General features: G+C 42.6%; 1 long non-coding RNA gene across 1 annotated transcript in view; it reads right to left on the bottom strand.

Moving 5' to 3' along the window:
• Window positions 1–12003, bottom strand: part of LOC142071985 (uncharacterized) — an 84758-nt gene extending 72755 nt beyond the window's left edge. The window contains exon 1 of the long non-coding RNA XR_012668268.1: window positions 11792–12003. This is a non-coding gene — a long non-coding RNA (uncharacterized LOC142071985). The remainder of the gene's footprint in view (window positions 1–11791) is intronic.
• Window positions 12004–20328: the final 8325 nt, after the last annotated feature.

Here is a 20328-nt window from a genome sequence, read left to right as displayed (position 1 = left end):
AGAGAGATTGTGGAAGATCCTTCGCCGGAGCTTTTCAGAAGGAAGCTGGATAATCATGTCTTGCATGGTTTAGCATCATAGAATCATAGGGCTGGAAGGGACCTCGAGAGGTCATCTAGTCCAGTCCCCGGCACTCATGGCAGGACTAAATCTTATCTAGACTTTATTTAGACACAACAAATCCGGCATCTTGGCAGGGGGTTAGACTAGATAACCCTTTTGCGGACCCTTCTAGCCCATGGTTCTATGATCTCTGCTAACTTTTTCTCTTTCCCCCCAAAAAGGACAGTTACTACCATATTTGATACTATCTAAAAGACTATCAGAACAGGGGTGGGGTCTCCTTATAAACTTCTCTACAGCTAAAAGGAAAGGGAATAACAGATATTGTTAAAATTATAGCTTTTCCTAATACTTCATATTTCAAATGCTTTAACTGTTTTTCCTTCTTTTATGTATCTTTAATAAAAGGTCAAAAACTGGTGTATTTGCCATAGCACTCAGCAGGCTGAGGTCTCTCTATTCCCAAACTCCAAATCAGGTACAACGTTGTAATAGTCTGTAGTGATAAAGTCACTTTTGACTCTTGGGGCTCATTTATTCCACCAAAATTAATACAATCACTATAATGATGAAAAATTTCAGCCCTTCTAACTATAGAAGTCATTTCCAAAAAGCAACAGCTGAAATCAATATGTGATTTCTCAAGTGGAAACTTAGGGTCTATTCAAGAAAATATCATTATTTGGGAAACCACTTAAGCACACGCTTATTTCCCATTGAAGTCAACGAGACGTAAACATGTACATAAATTAGTTTCCTGAAGAGGGGCCCTGCTGAGCTTCATGGGTCAGAGGGTATAGAACCTTTCACATATGGGTTGCTCCTTCAAATCCAATAAAGGTTGTTAGTGACTGAAAAATGTTACCATCTTGTTACCAATTGTTGCCGCCTGTGAAATTAGTTTGGTCTCTCAATCTAGCTCTTCATGCATGGACATGTGCCCGTATTCCTACAACCACGGACACACCAGGCTCTAAGCGGCAACCTGTTGGTAGTCTCAGCAGAACGGGCTATGGAAACAGCACTTCCCTTATGAGGTGTTCCCCACAAGGCATATAGGTGGGGGAGCACAAAGAAACAATCACAACTGCTACTCATGAAGCATCCATTCTGTGGAGAAGAGATTTTAGTCTCCAGGGCTGTCAGCTTTGCTCCTTGCATATAGCCCTGAGCTTATTAATAAATCCTAACAAGCCATAGTCCTCAAGGAAGGAAAACAGACCTGAATAGCTTAGCCCTTTATTATCCGTGTAGTGGCACATAATGTTAAAGTAGAATGAAAGCATTCTAGCATTCAGGACTGTTGGAGTTGTCTGCTTTTGCTCCTGTCAAAACAACAACAACAACAAAAAAGCTTCAGAAAAATCCATGCACAAGGGGCAGATTTTTTTTCAAATCAAAGGATAAACAAGCATGTTGTTCGTCAACTTCACACCATCGTTTGGCTCTCTACACTCTCACACTGAGGTCTAGCTTTATCATGATTTCTACTTTGCCACTAAGCAAAACTAGCCCACTGCTGCTGGTCCAGACAAAACAATTCCAGCACAATAACCGCTCGGTCTGCTGTTGCAAGGAGTCTACAACTCACTGAGCAGACATTTCTGGGATGACTGTAGTTCTGTGTTTCTTGCTGCTCCTTAACGCACAGTGCTTTACATCTGTCACCCTTAAATTTTGCTGGTTAGGAGTAATGGTTGTCAAACAGTAGGTTGTCTAAAGCAAACTTGCTAAAACTACCGATACTGGAAGGCTGTCACAGAATGACTGGCCCTTTATGAAGGAGTGGGGTCCAGTGCACCTGGACTAATTACCTGCTGTCTAACTAGGCTTAAGGGAAGGCACCTGGGCTTTATAAAGGAAGAATCAGCAGCAGGAACCCGGAGTGGAAGTTGCAGTATGGTGATGCTACAGAGAGTTAAAAGGCTCCTGCAGCTTCACTCTATCACAGCTTCCTCTCCTGGTTCCCCGTTTTGAAGGCTCAGGTGCTGTCCCTTAAGCTCAGCTGGGCAGCAGGGAGTCAGTCACAGGTGCATTGGAGCCCATTCCCTTCTAAAGGGCCGGTCACTTTGTGCCACAACATTTTAATTTCCAACAAATTTCAAAGGGAAGATATCAATTCACAGAGGTTAAGTGAGTCCCAGCATACACATCCTTCTCTGGGGACTGGCTTTTTATCAAAAAAATAGAAGCCTGCCTTTTTCAATTACATCAGTGCACGTGGAGACAAATTCCTTTCAAGAGCAACAGCCAGTGGAAAGAGCTAGATGTCAACAAGAGATCATATGGAAAGTCAGCAAGGCATTTTCATGTTGGCAAAAAGCGCCCTGCAAGGGAAGGCCAATTGGCACCCATACAAAAAGAAATTCCTCTGAATGATGAGCTAGATCACATAGGTGAGATGCGATCACCTTTTCTATATACACTCGATAGATCTGAAGTATTAATCAGATGTGTTTCGCTATACACAGATGCTTTGCCATTAAAGCAGTTGGCAATGTATAGACAGTCTGTATTTCTTCCTTCCCAGTTTCCTTTTCCCATTAAAAATGTTTTTTTAAAAGTTAAATGGGTAAATGGAAAGCTTGAGCAAATGCACTCCTGTAAAAGCCAAGGTCTTTGCACTGGGCTTTGTATACCTTGTGTGTAGATATTCAGTGGGTGTAAATTGTCATAACTCCGATAAAATCAAATGGGCTATAACAACTCACATCAGTATGATTATCTGCCCCATTATGTCAGCGTGTGAAGAGAAAGGTAATTTGCTATAGTAATTTTACTTTGCACTTACAGCATCTTTCAAATGAGGATATCAAGAATATTTTATACATGCCTGTAAGCATTGTTATCCCCATTTCAGAGATAGCCGAAGAGGGGCAACGGGAGGTTAATTGACTTGGCCAAGATTGGCTCTATTCCCAGCCCTACACAAAGGCCCCGGTCCTTCAATGGGTTCCACACAAGCAGACCCCTTGCTCAGAGACCAACTGATTTCATTGAGGATCTGCATGAGCTCAGGGGTCAACCCACACCAAGTTCATAGCGGGAGCAGGGCCAAAATCTCCAGTCCTCTCCTCCAATAAACTGAACACATTGCCTCTCCCATTGCATCCTCTCACATACTCCCCATTCAATATAGGCCCACTGGTGCTCAGTACTGTTTTAACACTCTGATTGATAATGGAACATTGATGCTTATATGTTATTTTTGAGAGAGAGGGATTGCTACCTGCCAAACCTTAATTTTAAAATAAGTAAATAAACAAATAACCTATAAACAAGTGCTTCCATAGTTCTTGGAGAGAGACTGCCCCTTTAACGATCCTGCTGCTGGAACAAATGATTGCTCACTGATAACATACACATTGCAGTTGTCATAGAAACACACCTAGCAACGAAGAATCCCTGACCTTTTCCCCATCTGTTTTGAATTTTCACAGTGGCACATATATACATGTAATCAAAGGCCACATTTTATGTGGCTCCCAGAGGCCAGTGGGGGCTTAAAAGCAGAGGTCCAGGTCATTCTCAGCTGGTGTAAGTGGTTGACTTCAATGGAGCTATTTCAGTTTAGACCAGCCAAAGATCTGGCCTGCTATGCTGCTTAATAAGATCAAATTAATTTAAGCTCCATCTCTGAAAACTCATACTGAGGTTATTACAGAGCCTGAAAACTTGATTCAAAACGGAAAAGCTGAGAAATTAACACTGGTTTATTTATGAGATGTTTTAGTTGGGAAAGAGCTATGCAGCCAGGGTAGAATCAGAACATTCTCTGTGAACAGATGGAGCCCATGGAAGACAGGTTGTGTTATTACATGTGTATATAACAGCACCCCCTACGTAATGGAGTCAGTCCTGCTCAGAGGACATAACTAACGTCCCAAAAGAGAGAAACTGATGACTTTAATCCAAACTATGAATAATGATGTAAAAAATACAGTTGTTGCAGACACACAATTATTAGATAAATCACACTCATGCAGGAAGGTAGGGTTAGATCCCTGTCTTTTCAGTCATTACATCACAAGCATTTGCCATTTGAGATAAATGGGATTAAATTAATCACAGGATAATTTAGAGCTTGTCAAAAAAAGGAAAAGCAGTTTTGCAAAATACTTCAAAGTTAGTTTTATTCTGCATTGGAATGAATTTTTGTTTTTTTAAAGAAACATTAAGCTTTTTTTCCCCAAAAAAAATCCTTCCCCCCTTTTCCCTCCAGAATGCACTAGAATGAATTATATCCAGTGTGGAGTTTTTTCTCCACCTTTTTCCAAAGGTCATCTAGTCCAGACTCTGCATTCATGGCAGGTCTAAGTATTATTGACTAAATCATTCTGTTGTGTTCAGTGGTAAAATCAGGACGGGGGACAGATCAGAATGGGGAAAAGGAAAATGGGGATAAACAAAAAGCAATTTTCAAAAATTTTATTTTAAAAAGTTTTAAAATTCCAGTTTTATGGAAAATCAGGAATTTTTTTTTAAAGGAAGATTTTTGTGAAAATTTCCAGTTTCGAAATACAATTATTTTTCCTCAGGAAAAGTTTCAAATAAAACATTTCAGCCAGTTCTAATTTAATGTGAATACCAGAAAAAACAAAACCAAACAATCTAACTGGGAGATGGGTTAGGTTGTAGGGCAGTCATATAAAGGAAAACCTTCCATTAAAGTAATATAAACCTGAACTGGACAAAGCACTGGTCAATATAGTGTAGAGAACAACTTTGCATTTACTGGAGGGATGGATCACTATAGGTTGTTTTTAATTTCTAGTTGCTACGACTGTACACCTACCACTTTAGTGTGAAATAAAGAGGATAATTGCTGAATATTACTAACACCTATAGAAGACGGTGTTAATGGAGCAGAAGCCTGTGTTTTCAGAACAGAAAATCATGAGTTCTAATCTTGATGCCATTTGTTTGCAATTTAGCTGCCAGCTCTGGTATTTGTGTATGTTCTGTCTACAGATCTTCTGTGTCCCATCACTGCTGTTTATTGTTTAGCCATCCTGGCTAATAGCGATTGAGAGACCTATCCTCCATGAATTTATGTATTTCTTTTTTTAACCCTTTTATAGTCTTGGACTTCACAACATCTTTTTGCAAAGAGTTCCACGGGTTGTCAATTAGCAAAAATATTGGCCCTGTGAGGACAATTATTGTCACCATATTTTAATGAAATATTATTGCAGCTAGCTGATCCCTTGATATTTCTGAGGCAATGGACAGGAAAGTCACTCTGCCTGATACACAGAGGAATGAAAGGTAAATTTGGAGGAGTACTCAGCCAGAAAAAAATGGACAAAGAACCAACTAGGAGAGAGAAAGACATGGAGAAGCAAAAGTGAGCAACAGAAAGTAAAAGAGAAAAAATAGTCCAAGAAGGATCATAGAATTATAGAAGATTGGGGTTGGAAAAGACCTCAGGAGGTCATCTAGTTCAACCCCTGCTCAGACCAGGACCAACCCCAACTAAATCATCCCAGCCAGGGCTTTGTCTAGCCAGGCCTTAAAAACCTCCAAGGATGGAGATTCCACCACCTCTCTAGGGAACCCATTCCAGTGCTTCACCACCCTCCTAGTGAAACAGTGTTTCCTAATATCCAACCTAGACCTCCCCCACTGCAACTTGAGACCATTGCTCCTTGTTTGGTCATCTGCCACCACTGAGAACAGCCTAGCTCCATCCTCCTTGGAACCCCCTTCAGGTAGTTGAAGGCTGCTATCAAATCCCCCCTCACTCTTTTCTTCTGCTGACTAAACAAGCCCAGTTCCCTCAGCCTGTCCTCATAAGTCATGTGCCCCAGCCTCCTAATAATTTTTCTTGCCCTCTGGTGGACTCTCTCCAATTTGTCCACATCCTTTCTGTAGCAGGGAACCCAAAACTGGACGCTATACTCCAGATGTGGCCTCACCAGTGACGAATACAGGGGAATAATCACTTCCCTCTATCTGCTGGCAATGCTCCTGCTAATGCAGTCCAATATGCCATTAGCCTTCTTGGAAACAAGGGTACACTGTTGACTCATATCCAGCTTCTTGTCCACTGTAATCCCCAGGTCCTTTTCTGCAGAACTGCTGCTTAGCGAGTCAGTCCCCAGCCTGTAGCAATGCATGGGATTCTTCCATCCTAAGTGCAGGACTCTGCACTTGTCTTTGTTGAACCTCATCAGATTTCTTTTGGCCCAATTGTCCAATTTGGCTAGGTCACTCTGGACCCTATCCCTACCCTCCAGCTTATCTACCTCTTCCCCCCAGCTTAGTGTCACCCAGATCATTAATTAAGATGTTGAACAAAACCGGCCCCAGGACAGACCCCTGGGGCACTCCGCTTGATACTGGCTGCCAACTAGACATTGAGTCCATTGATCACTACCTGTTCAGCCCGACAATCTAGCCAGCTTTCTATCCACCTTATAGTCCATTCATCCAATCCATACTTCTTTAACTTGCTGGCAAGAATACTGTGGGAGACTGTAACAAAAGCTTTGCTAAACTCAAGGTATATCACATCCACCACTTTCCTCATGTCCAGAGAGCCAGTTATCTCATCATAGAAGGCAATCAGGTTGGTGAGGCATGAGTTGCCCTTGGTGAATCCATGTTGACTGTTCCTGATCACCTTCCTCTCCTCCAAGTGCTTTAAAATGGATTCCTTGAGGACCTGCTCCATGATTTTTCTGGAGACTGAGGTGAGGCTGACTGCTCTGTAGTTCCCTGGGTCTCTTTCTTCCCTATTGCCAGCAGTACAGTTGAGTTGAAGAGATTGCACATATTGCCTTGTTGATTCTTCGTTGGAGGACATCCTTGATAGACCTGAGCATGTGCCAGCCAGCTTGCTTTCTTCATAAGAGCTTGCCTTCCTTATAATGGCGCATGTTAATTTGTTGGCCCAAACAGATGTATTCATCTTCTTCTATTTGTTCTCCCTTGACTATTATTTGGGCTATTGGCAAAGCATCAGACTGCATCAATTTCATTTTAGAGAGGTTAATTCAGTCCAATGTGGCTGCTTTTTGTGTTAACTTCTCACAGCATTTTCTGTAGTGTGATAGTGTTTTCAGCCATCAACATGATATCATCCATGAATCTGAGGTGGTTTAACTGCTCTCCGTCGATGTTGATGCCACCCTTCCAGTTCATCCACCTCGTTACAATTTCGAGGCAGGCTATGAAGAGTTTTGGTGAAACCGTATCTCCTTGCTTCTTACTTTTTATTACTTGGATATGCTAAGGGGAGAGTTGAACAGAGTTATATCCGTAATGCAGTCAGAGTTTGTGCCAATACCCTGCTCCACAAGAGCTTTCAGCATTGCATTGATCTCTACACTATTGAATGCTTTTTCACAGTGGACGAAGGCAATGCATAAAGGGAATTTGTATTCCCTTAAGTACTCCAATAGCTGATTTATAGTGAAGATATGGTCAAATGTACTGAAATTCCTTTGAAAACCTGCCTGCTCTCTGGGCTGCTGTTCATCCAGACTCTGAGAGTGTTGGTTTGTTATTATTTTGGTAAGTAGCTTGTAAACATGTGAGAGCAGGCATATTGAACAATAGATCTTTAGGTCGTCACGATTGCCCATCTTGTACAGAAAAATGATGTTGGACTCCTTCCAGCTGGATGGTACCTTCTGCATTTCCAAGTTATGACTAAACCTCTGAGCAAGGGTTTTCCAGAGGTCATGGCCTCCAGCTATTATCATTTCAGTTTCCAGTCCATCTTTTCCTGGAGCTTTTCCTTCCTTCATTTGGTAAATTGCATGTTGACCATCACTGACGAGGACCAGGAGTACTCGTCAGGAGACCACTTCATTGGTCTGTTGAAGTGTTGATAGTGAGACATTTATCTGCGATGTTAACAGTTCAGTGTAGAAATCTTTGCAGACCGCTTCCATCCCTGTTCTGTCAATTACTGCTTTTCCATCCTTGTTCTTCAGTGCTGTTATTGTCAACCTGTACAGCTTCAGTTCATGTTTGAATTTTTTGAGGCTTCTGAGATCTTCAGATGTCTTTAAGAGCCTTTCATTTCAGTACTTCTCGAAGTTCTCCTTTAGTCTTCTTATCAGCTCGCAGAGGACAGAGTACTCGAGCTTATTGCCATCATTTCACTTCATATTTCTCCACTTCTCTAGTTCCTCGTTTCCTCCAAGATTCTTTCCTTCGCTCTTTTCAGTCTTTCTTTCTCAGCAAATTTCACACATTGCCTCAACTTATCAGCAAAGTTTTTATAGTCCTTGTCACTGTTATCTATGAGATTCCAGACTTCCTTGGAAATGTTCACTTTCAGGATTGCCTCGTCGAATATTTTTGGCTGCTGTTTCTGCTTTGCCATCTGTAGTGCTTTTTTCTCCACCTTTAGGTTGAAGTTGAGCCTCACTCTGAGCAAACGATGGTCACTACCGGTGTTGAATGATGGCACTACTGAGATGTCTTGTACGATGCACTGCTTATCGATCAGAATATAATCGATTTGGAGTATTAAAGTATAAATATAAAGTATAAAAAACTACCAGCTCAAATCAGGGTCAACTAATGAGTCTTCAGAAGGATGCTGCTTCTACTCAGGGCTTGACTTCATGCAGCCAGACATTTGGTCAGGCTCCCTGGGCCCATCCACTTGCAGGGTTGTCCAAGAAGCAAGCTGTTTCAGACTTTGGCTATAACCAGCCTTCTCTCACCAAGGGCGAGGTAGAGCTCTGCTCTCTCCTTCATGGTCAGCCCTGAATTGAACTAAGGCTTCTCCTTTCAACTTCCCTCCCCACCACTTGTCAGTTTGGGGCCTGTCTGCCCCATCACACACACTCTTCATGCCTAAAATGGGTATTTTATGTGTGCCTCACTTTCAGTTTTTCAGTTAATATTAGACCCTTAGGCCTAACTCTTCATGGCCTTATCATCACTTACATATGTGCACAACGAGTAACACACCAGCATAAAATGCTACCTTTCTGATCCAGTGAACTTTGACACTCCCTTTGCATAGGTGTAAATGATTATACAAGTTTAAAGCACGGGAGTACTGGACCCTGCATTTGTAATAGAGCTGGTCGGGCTATTTTTCACCAGGAAGTTTTAACAATAATAACAAAAAATAATTTTTGTTTAAGTTTTCCTCCTGAAAATTCACATATTCCAGCAAAATTTGAATATTGAAATATTTCAGCCACAACCCAGAGTATTTTGCTTTGGAAATGCTTCTGTGATGCCTGAAGTGAGCTGTAGCTCACGAAAGCTTATGCTCAAATAAATTTGTTAGTCTCTAAGGTGCCACAAGTACTTTTCTTCTTGCGAATACAGACTAACAGGCCTGCTACTCTGAAACCTTTCATGGAATTTGTAATTCAGGTGTCTCATATTCCCATTCTCCCCCATGGGGAAAACTCCCTGTTTGGACTACATCAAGTATCATGGGAGATGTAGTCCAGACAGGGAGACTGGCCCATAGAGGAGAATGGGGACATAGGGCACCTGAACTATCCCTTCCGTGAAACACTGCAGCAGCATTTCCAAAGCAAAATACTTTGGTTTTCAGCTAAAAATAGTTTGGTTTTGGGGTATTTGTTTTTTATACACACCCACTTCTGAAGAAAGCAGACACAGTACATGAAAAGAACCGTGTAGTCAAATATCAAATTTTCCCCTGAAAAACAGTTTCAAAAGGTTTTTTTTAAAAAAAAAAAAAACCCTCTCCCTCCCCAATTTTTTTAGCTATAGATTCTACTCCAGTGGATTCAACATTGAAGTGCTAGCGAACTCTTTGGATAGAGTCAAAATAACACACTAAATAATTGTGACGTGACATTCTGACACAGCCTTGTATTTGCAGCTCAGTGTTCTTACATATTTTTGCAATGCCAGAAGGCTAGATATCTATGGTACTCATATGGCACCCATTACCATAGAATCTGAACACTTCATAATCTTTAATGTCTTTGTCCTACAATGCCCCTGTGAGATATGCCAGTGCTGTTATTCCCATTTTACAGATGGGAACTGAGGCACTGAAAGGCTGAGTGATTTGCCCAGGGTCACACAAGAAGTCTGTGGCAGAGCGGGGAACTCAACCCAAGTCTCCAAAGTCCTAAGATATCACCATAACCACTGGATTATCCTTCCTTTCTCATGAATTGGGACAAGAGCAGTCATGCCTAGTGGTTGGAGCAGGAGCCAGGAGTCAGGATCTGAAGCCAGTGACCAGTACCAGATTCAGGAACCAGAAGGAAAGCAGGGCAGGACAGAATTGGGGTTTGGATCAAGACCAGGAGTAGGGGAGGCACAGGAGAGATCACAGCTGCGGGCAGGTGCATGGGGCAGACAGAGATCAGTTATTGCTGTTGGGCTTAAGGGTAGGTTTGCTGACTTCCTCAGCCAATCATGTGGACTAGTCAACCAGGCAGCCCGACCGTGGCTCAGATATGCTCACACACTGCCAGGAGACTGAGCAGGGGCAGCTGCAAGTTCTCATTCCTGATACTTTCTTTTCCAAGACATGGCACAATGGAAAAGCAGGAGCAAGGCTCCATCTGCAGAGGAAAGAGTAATTAACTAAACAGATCTTCTCTTTCTCCATTTCTATAATCCTACTATTCTGGTTGATGTTTAAGATGAAGATGAGGAAGAAGGCTATGAATATTGCATGTAGTGCTCTTTAGAGAGATTTCCCAAAAATCCCGAGCATAAAAATCACAGAGCAGTGTCCTGATGTTGGTACAGCTGTATTTCAAATATCATTAAACTTTGCTGAAATCATAATGTGCATCTTCATATAAACCTCTCAGTGGATGGATTTTAAAAGTGAGGTAGATGCCTCTTAAGTATGGGAGGAAGAGTGCAGCATGGTTTTCAGAGGCAGAATCTGCAGCCTACTCATGGTCAAGAAAGCCATTCAGCCTGAAGAAGCAATATTTCAGGGAATAATTGTCCTATGACATCCTCTTTCCCTAACTTAAATCAGGGATGTGACAAGTGCTGGAAGAAAAGAAATAAGCCAAAAAAACTCACAACCTTTCTTCTGCATGGATAGGGGAGGGAAAACATTTTACACAGGGCTAAACAGAGTAGGGCAAGTAATTTTACTTCAAGGAAACTATTACAAACAATGGAGAATAATGTATTTTTAACAGTACTGTAGATAGTCTGTGACCACGTGGGACTTCAATGACAATGACAATGTACTACACCCATTTATGATTTCATGATGGCAGAGGACATTAAATCATGATATTTCTTCTCCAAAAGCACAGGCCAATACTACTTGAGCTAAAGGACAAACTTAACCATCTGTTAAGAGTGTATGGGGTTTATGACATAGAGCTGAACAACTCTAAACCAATCCAGCAGAATGCATTGGCACACAGTCACATGACAGTTCATTGCAATATTTAAAAAAGCATTTGTGGGTGTCCACTGCTTTTAAAGACAACAAGAAGCAGTCTGAATAATCATATAGTATAGTCTCACTAATTGACCTCTCAGCAGCTAGCATGTATATTCCCTACTTTTGCATTGCATTCACTAATTTAAGTCACACATTAAAAACAAAAACAAGAACAATCCTGCCCCCGCCGCCCCACACACACAATCTCTGAACCTAAATACAATAGCATAGGGGCAGCAGGGCATGAGAACCATTGTCAGAGACACGGGAAATGAAGAGACAATTGACAGCAGGCTAAATCCTCTGGGGCCATTCACTGAAGGTGCAAATGTAGGAAGAACATACCATTCCTGATAATGTGGCAAGTGGGAGAAGCAGCAGGAAGCATCTTCTGTACATCACAGAGGGAATATCTGGCTATATTCCTCCAGCCTGCAGTATGTTTGGGGAGGGGGAAGTTGCCATGTAGGGTTAAAGAGTCCCAGAAAGTCACTTTCTTCCAAAACTGAAAAAGAAACGTTATTAGAGTAAGGAAATGTATACAGCCACACGCTCCACTGTCGTTTCTGCCTAATGTTTTCTCCTGGCTGCCTGCTGCAGATTTAAGGAATAAATATAAAAGGCAGAGAGAGAGGAGTAGGAATGTTGCCAGCATGGCCAGGATGCAAATATGAAAGAGCCAACCCTTGTCTTGGAAGACAGCAGTGAACCATGTCTGCTGTTCCCTTACACACTGGAATAGCCAGCTATTCAGTTTGATGGCCCTGTAGCCAAAACACTCCTATTGTGGGGCAGTGCAGCAACCTCAGAGCAAAGCCTTTTTCTCCACTTTCCAGGATGTGGTCCAGCATCAGCAGTGAAAAGCAAATGGTTTGTTATTGTTTAAACATATCTCACTATGAAATCATCCTAAGAACATAGGACCAGGAAGGCGCTCCTGGGTCATCAAGTCCTGGCCCCTACTATTGCATGAATAATTGTAACCCTTCTATCAGGTAGAGCCGGCAGCCACCAGGGCCGGGTCCAATATCTAGGGGTTCCTTTTTAACAATACAACACTGAACCATCTTGAGTCCCCACCCAGTAATCTGGGGAAATTACACACCATCCCTGGGCACCTCTGAGAGTCAATACTTCCCCACTCGCAAGCACAGAGTCTGAGTGTAGAAAATATTTTTTTAATGAAAGGAGGGAAGTCACCTGACATTAATTAGGGAAAATGCCACAAGCAGGATTCATAATCATAAAACTGTGTGCAGGACGCCCACCCCCGAGTGTGTGGGGCAGTGCCTTCTGTGCCATGTTCTTGAGTTCTACAACCAAAAGTTCCTTTTCTCTGCCCCCCTCTGCTCCCTCACCACACCCCACTCACAGTGGTTGTCCTTGGTCAGTGAGGAGCCAGAGTTCAGAGGTGCATCTGTGTGAGTTCACCTCCCACCTGGAGAAGAAGGTACCTGGCTTGTTCTGCCATCTGAGAATCATAGAATCATAGAATATCAGGGTTGGAAGGGACCTCAGGAGGTCATCTAGTCCAACCCCCTGCTCGAAGCAGGACAAATCCCCGACTAAATCATCCCAGCCAGGGCTTTGTCAAGCCTGACCTTAAAAACTTCTAGGGAAGGAGATTCCACCACCTCCCTAGGTAACGCATTCCAGTGTTTCACCACCCTCCTAGTGAAAAAGTTTTTCCTAATATCCAACCTAAATCTCCCCACTGCAACTTGAGACCATTACTCCTTGTTCTGTCATCTGCTACCACTGAGAACAGTCTAGAGCCATCCTCTTTGGAACCCCCTTTCAGGTAGTTGAAAGCAGCTATCAAATCCCCCCTCATTCTTCTCTTCTTCAGACTAAACATCCCCAGTTCCCTCAGCCTCTCCTCATAACTCATGTGTTCCAGTCCCCTAAACATTTTTCTTGCCATCCGCTGGACTCTTTCCAATTTTTCCACATCCTTCTTGTAGTGTGGGGCCCAAAACTGGACACAGTACTCCAGATGAGGCCTCACCAATGTTGAATAGAGGGGAACGATCACGTCCCTCGATCTGCTGGCAATGCCCCTACTTATACATCCCAAAATGCCATTGGCCTTCTTGGCAACAAGGGCACATTGTTGACTCATATCCAACTTCTTGTCCACTGTAACCCCTAGGTCCTTCTCTGCAGAACTGCTGCTGAGCCATTCGGTCCCTAATCTGTAGCGGTGCATTGGATTCTTCCGTCCTAAGTGCAGGACTCTGCACTTGTCCTTGTTGAACCTCATCAGATTTCTTTTGACCCAATCCTCCAATTTGTTTAGGTCCCTCTGTATCCTATCCCTACCCTCCAGCGTATCTACCATTCCTCCCAGTTTACTGTCATCTGCAAACTTGCTGAGGGTGCAATCCTCACCATCCTCCAGATCATTAATGAAGATATTGAACATATCGACCCCTGGGGCACTCCACTTGATACCGGATGCCAACTAGACATGGAGCCATTGATCACTACCTGTTGAGCCCGACAATCTAGCCAGCTTTCTACCCACCTTATAGTCCATAAATCCAGCCCATACTTCTTTAACTTGCTGGCAAGAATACTGTGGGAGACAGTTTCAAAAGCTTTGCTAAAGTCAAGGAACAACACGTCCACTGCTTTCCCTTCATCCACAGAGCCAGTTATCTCGTCATAGAAGGCAATTAGTCAGGCATGATTTGCCCTTGGCGAATCCATGCTGACTGTTCCTGATCATTTTCCTCTCCTCTAAGTGCTTCAGAATTGATTCCGTGAGGACCTGCTCCATGATTTTTCCAGGGACTGAGGTGAGGCTGACTGGCCTGTAGTTCCCAGGATCCTCCTTCTTCCCTTTTTTAAAGATGGGCACTACATTAGCCTTTTTCCAGTCATCTGGGACCTCCCCCGATCGCCATGAGTTTTGAAAGATAATGGCCAATGGCTCTGCAATCGCATCCGCCAACTCCTTTAGCACTCTCGGATGCAACGCATCCAGCCCCATGGACTTGTGCTCGTCCAGCTTTTCTAAATAGTCCCGAACCACTTCTTTCTCCACAGAGGGCTGGTCACCTCCTCCCCATGCTGTGCTGCCCAGTGCAGTAGTCTGGGAGCTGACCTTGTTCGTGAACACAGAGGCAAAAAAAGCATTGAGTACATTAGCTTTTTCCACATCCTCTGTCACGAGATTGCCTCCCTCATTCAGTAAGGGGCCCACACTTTCCTTGATTTTCTTCTTGTTGTTAACATACCTGAAGAAACCCTTCTTGTTACTCTTAACATCTCTTGCTAGCTGCAACTCCAGGTGTGATTTGGCCTTCCTGATTTCACTCCTGCAAGCCCGAGCAATATTTTTATACTCATCCCTGGTCATTTGTCCAATCTTCCACTTCTTGTAAGCTTCTTTTTTGTATTTAAGAGCAGCAAGGATTTCACTGTTAAGCCAAGCTGGTCGCCTGCCATATTTACTATTCTTTCTACACATCGGGATGGTTTGTCCCTGTAACCTCAATAAGGATTCTTTAAAATACAGCCAGCTCTCCTGGACTCCCTCATGTTATTCTCCCAGGGGATCTTGCCCATCAGTTCCCTGAGGGAGTCAAAGTCTGCTTTTCTGAAGTCCAGGGTCTGTATTCTGCTGCTCTCCTTTCTTTCTTGTGTTAGGATCCTGAACTCGACCATTTCGTGGTCACTGCATTTGAGTGCAACTAGATTTATTAAAAGTAATAACCTCTATGATCACACAGAACCATCCTCTAGCATTCTATTTATTTTTGTATGACTTCAGAGATTAGGAGTCCCTGCTATTTCATTGATGAAAAGGGCAAAAACTGCAAAAAGCTCTCTATAACAGAAGCAATCAAATCAAGGCTGGGCTCCTTAATAAAGGCTCTAGTTGTTAAGTTCTCTGCATTGCAGGGAAGTTATTGTACATATAAATTACACCCATACAGACTATGTTAAAAGCATGTGAGGTTGCAAAGTCAAACACTCAAAACTTAGAAATGCCAGAATTCAGCTTGCCTGTGCAACCTTGAGTCATCCCTCTTGCATTGATGGTCTTTAATTATATGTTCACATACTATTTTTCCCACAAGACCCTTGTCTCATTCTAGAGAAGCAACTGCAGGAAGAGTCATTCTCAGCCTCTGGAGCCCTGGGATGGAGCATGCACAATCTCTCTGAGGGAATGGCATATGACCACAGTCTAGTCAGCATGTAGGAGCTATGAAGGGGTGGCACATGTTCAGTGCAGACAATGTCTTTGGAGAATTTAGATGCAAAACTCAAACAAGTCTCTATGGAGCATGTGTAAGTTTTTTTTCAGAGACTTATGCATTGAGTTAATTTGGGTGAATTTTCACACGGGTAAGAAGCATATCACTGATACCTGGTGACAACCCCACCAAATTTCAAGTCTTTGTGACAAAGCAAGAGAACTTCTCAATGAAATGGTTGTAAGGATTTTTTTAACATGGGCTAAATAATGTATTTTCTCCTCCTCTTGTTCTCAGAAATATCTGGTGTGTCTGACATGATACCTGGCCAAGAAAATTTCAGGACAAATGTTCAAGTTTGACAAAGTGTAAGCAACTGAAAGCAGGGTCTTATAAAGGAAAATGTTGGGTGAACAACTTTGCATGATGCTACCTGTGCCAATTATAATATAAATGTAGGGCCGGAAGGGACCTGAGTTCATCTAGTCCAGCCCCTGTGCTGAGACAAGCTTACAGATACCTAGACCATCCCTGACGGATGTTTGACTGACCTGTTCTGAAAAACTTACAATGAGAGGGATTCCACAACCTCCCTTAGAAGCCTATTACTATGCTTATAGTTATCCTTATAGTTAGAAAGCTTTTCCTAATATCTAACCTAAATCTACTTTGCTGCAGATTAAGCCTATTACTACTTGTCCTACCTTCAGTGGACATGGAGAGCAATCAATCACCATTCTCTTGATAGCAGCCCTTAACATATTTCAAGACTTCTGTCAGGTCCCCCTTCAGTCTTCTTTTTTCAAGTCCAGATTTTTTCCTCTCATAGGAAAGATTTCCTAAATCTTTTATCATTTTTGTTGCTCCCTTCTGAACAATCTCAATTTTTTCTACATCTTAAAGTGTGACACCCAGAACTGGACACAGTACTCCAGCTGAGGCCTCACCAGTGCCATGTGGAATGGAGCAATTACCTGCCATATCTTACATATGACACTCCTGTTAATATACCCCAATATAGCCTTTTCGCAGTTGCATAACATTGTTGACTCGTATTCAATTTGTGATCCACTATTACCTCCAAATCCTTTTCAGCAGTAGTACTGCCTAACCAGTTAGTCCCCATTTTGTTGTTGTGCATTCGATTTTTTCCTTCCTAAGTGTAGTACTTGTCTTTATTGCATTTCGTCTTTGATTACAGATCAACTCTCTGATTGGAAGGTTGTTTTGAATTCTAATCTTATCCTTCAAAGTACTAGCAACCCCTCCCAGCTTGGTGTCAGCTGCAAATTTTATTGGCATTGTGACAGGTTGGACTTGGCCCTGAGGGCCTCCTGCCATATCCTGACCCAGAATAGGGCAGCGAAGAGGGTTCTCCAGGCTGTCATGAGAGGGTGTGTGGGATGCAGCCAATCAGAAGGGGTTAAAGGGAGCAGCCAATTGGGGCCCAGCAAGATAATATAAAAAGAGCTTCAGGGCCACTGAGTTCAGTTCCTTGCTGGACCTGGAGGAGTGTGGATGGTGTGCCTGGCTGGCTGAGGAAGCAACAAGACTTCAAACAGACTAGTGCTGGCACAGACTGGCAAGAGCAAGAAGGAGCTCCAGGCTGGCTGCTGGGACTCAACCAGGACAAGGTCATGAGGGGGTTGCTTTTATTTCACATACAGTCTGTGTGCGATTTGGCCGGAGGGCTGAGTTGCTGAAGATCCACCACAAAGCAGAGAGAAAAATACAGGCGCACACACTCAGCCAAAGGGGGTGCTCTCAATAGTTGAGGGCACCCCATTACAGGCATACTCTTAGGTTGGCCTGGCATGATTTGTTCTTGACAAATCCATGTTGGCCATTAGTTATTACCTTATCCTCTAGGTGCTTACAAATTGATTGTTCAATATTTTGTTCCAGTACCTTTCCTGATACTGAAGTTAAGCTGACTGCTTTATAATTCCCAGGTCCTCCTTGTTACCCATTTTAAAGATACGTACTACATACTATTTTTGCCCTTCTCCAGTCAAGTGGGACCTCACCCATCCTCCATAAGATCTCAAAGATGATTGCTAATGATTTCAAGTTTGCTTCAGCTAGTTCCTTAAGCACCCTAGGAAAAATTTCATCAGGCCCTGCTGATGATGTGAATACTTCTAATTTATCTAAATATTGTATAACCTGTTGTTTCTCTATTCTGGCTTGTGTTCCTTCCTCCTTGTTGTTAATATTAATGGTGTTAAGTATCAGGTCACAATTAACCTTTTGTAGTGAAGTCTGAGGTAAAACAGGAATTAAACACCTCAGCCTTCTTGATGTAATCTGTTAGCTTTTCTTCCCCACTAAGTAGTGGATCTACACTTTTCTGCATCTTTGTTGCTCTTAATGTATTTATAGAACCTCTTCTTGTCTTATGTCCCTTCCTAGGTGTAACTCATTTTGTGCTTTACTCTTCCTGATTTTTGTCCCTACGTGTGTGCTATTCTTTTCCCCTAGTCCTTAGCAATTTGTCCATGTTTCCACTTTGGGTAGGACTCTTTTTTATTAATTAAATCACTCCCGATAGAGCCATTTTGGCCTCTAAATATTCCCATCCTATCTTTTCATCTCATTGGGACACCTTGCTGTTGCAACTTTAATACTGGTTTTGGGTGGGTGTTGTTTTAGGGGTTGTTTTTTGAGAAACTGTCAGCTCTTCTGATCTCCTTTCTCCCTTAAATTTTCTTCCCATGGGACCTTATCTACCTATTCTGTTTGTTGCAACCTGCTTTTTGGAAGTCAAGTCAATTGTCCTTCTGTTCTCACTCCTTCCTTTCCTTAATCATGAAATCAATCACTTCATAATCACTTTCACCCAAGTTGCCTTCAGATTTGCAACCAATTCCTCAGTCATAATCAAATGTAAAATGGATTGTCTTCCTGATTACTTCCTCCACCTTCTGAAATGAGAAGCTGTCCCCAATACATTCCAAGAACTTATTGTGCATTTTGTGTTTTGCCATATTACTTTAACTACCCTGATATTTGTTGAGGTAGTCCCTCATTACTACCAGCTCTTGTGTTCTATTTGTTCTAGAAATGCCTTATCCCACTCCTCCTGATTTGGCAGTCTATATAGACTCCTACTTTGTCAGTCCTACTTTTTCCCTTTTGATCTTCATGCAGAGACTTGAAATATAGCAGGTAAAGTTAGTTATGGGGCAAGGATCTTCTTTTTGTTCAGTATTTGTACAGCGGCCAGCCCAACAGGGAACCTAAGCATGATTAGGGCTCCTAGGTGCTACTGCATTACAAATAAGATGTTTGAAAGACATTCTGCTTGTCTGAAATATATATTCCAGATGCCTGTGAATTACTTGAAGTTCATATCCTCTTATTCCCTCCATCAAATATGGGCAGAATTGACCCAATGGTGGCTTAATTAAACAGAGTGCGTGTTCCATGGGATAATCCCTGCTGAAGTTCACTGTACAATACTACCCCATTCCTATCTTAATCCTCAGGAATACACTCTACAGGAAGTTACAAATAATAAGAGGATAAGAAAAATACTTAAGAATTCAACAGCTAATTGCTGATCCTCTGTTTATTACCTTTCAGTTCTATAGGAATAATCCTCTTTTCTCAAGGAAACAGGCTTACTCTTAAATTAAAAAAAAAAAACACAAGTGTAATCAAGTGCTTAAAGGTTACCCATGAGGTCTTAACAAAATAATAACCTCTACATGCATTTTGCCTTTCATGCCAAAGCAGCATGCAGATTATTAGATTCAGTCTCACCCTGAGGCACTATACTCTTCTCTGGTGCAAAAAGGAGAAGAGACAATCAAAAGACAGAATAATTCTGCCTCTCCACAAGGAGTCTCTCTCACATTCAGATACACAGCCAAGACATTGGCTTGAACTGTACGCTATTAGCAACTGAACATTTAAACCAGAAACACTTCACTATGGTCCTTATTATATAACAGCATTCTTTGGTTTCGGGTTTATGGTTTCATCTGTGGTCTTGGTCCAGCCACTGGTGGATACATAGCTCTGTCATAAAAAGCCGCCATCACAACTGGCCCAAAGTAGAGAGAACAAGAACTGAGCAGATAGGGAGATCTCACTCCCCTCTAGGTTGGGAATGCTATGCACTCACTGGGTAGTAGGAGGGAAAGCTATCCTGTCGCTTTTGGTGATATATCTGTTGCATGGTTAATGAGAGGACCCCACATGTCATTGGGGCACCCTTACCCAGCACTGGAGTCATTTTGGACTAGAGTCACAAATGGACCTGGTGCTTAATTGCTCTTTAGATGCTAAATCCTAGAATCAGGCCCCATTCGGAGTCACAAAACACCCGCTCAGCTGCAGCTGAAACCTGGAAGTGCCTGAATTTGCTCGGTGCCTGCATTTTTGCAGTAAAAGCTCCCTAGGCACCTATGTTCCAGCAGCCAAGCTGGTGCCCTGCAGCAAGATTCCTAAAGACCAGAGTGATTCACGGAAGAGGGAAGATAGGCATTCCTCTGTGCTCAAGCTGACCTACTGGATTGGTCCCCTGTGGCAAACTTACACAAAATTGTGGTGATGGCAGCACTCCCTCCTAATCTTTAGCCCAGTGGTTAGGGTACTCACCTTGGATGTGGGAAACCCCTGGTTCAAGTCTCTCCTCTGCCTGAGAGGGAGAAGGGATTTGAACAGGGA

The sequence above is a fragment of the Caretta caretta genome, chromosome 5 (genome assembly GCF_965140235.1).
Source record: "Caretta caretta isolate rCarCar2 chromosome 5, rCarCar1.hap1, whole genome shotgun sequence".
NCBI lineage: Eukaryota > Metazoa > Chordata > Testudines > Cheloniidae > Caretta > Caretta caretta.
This window is presented reverse-complemented; position numbering and strand designations above follow the sequence as displayed.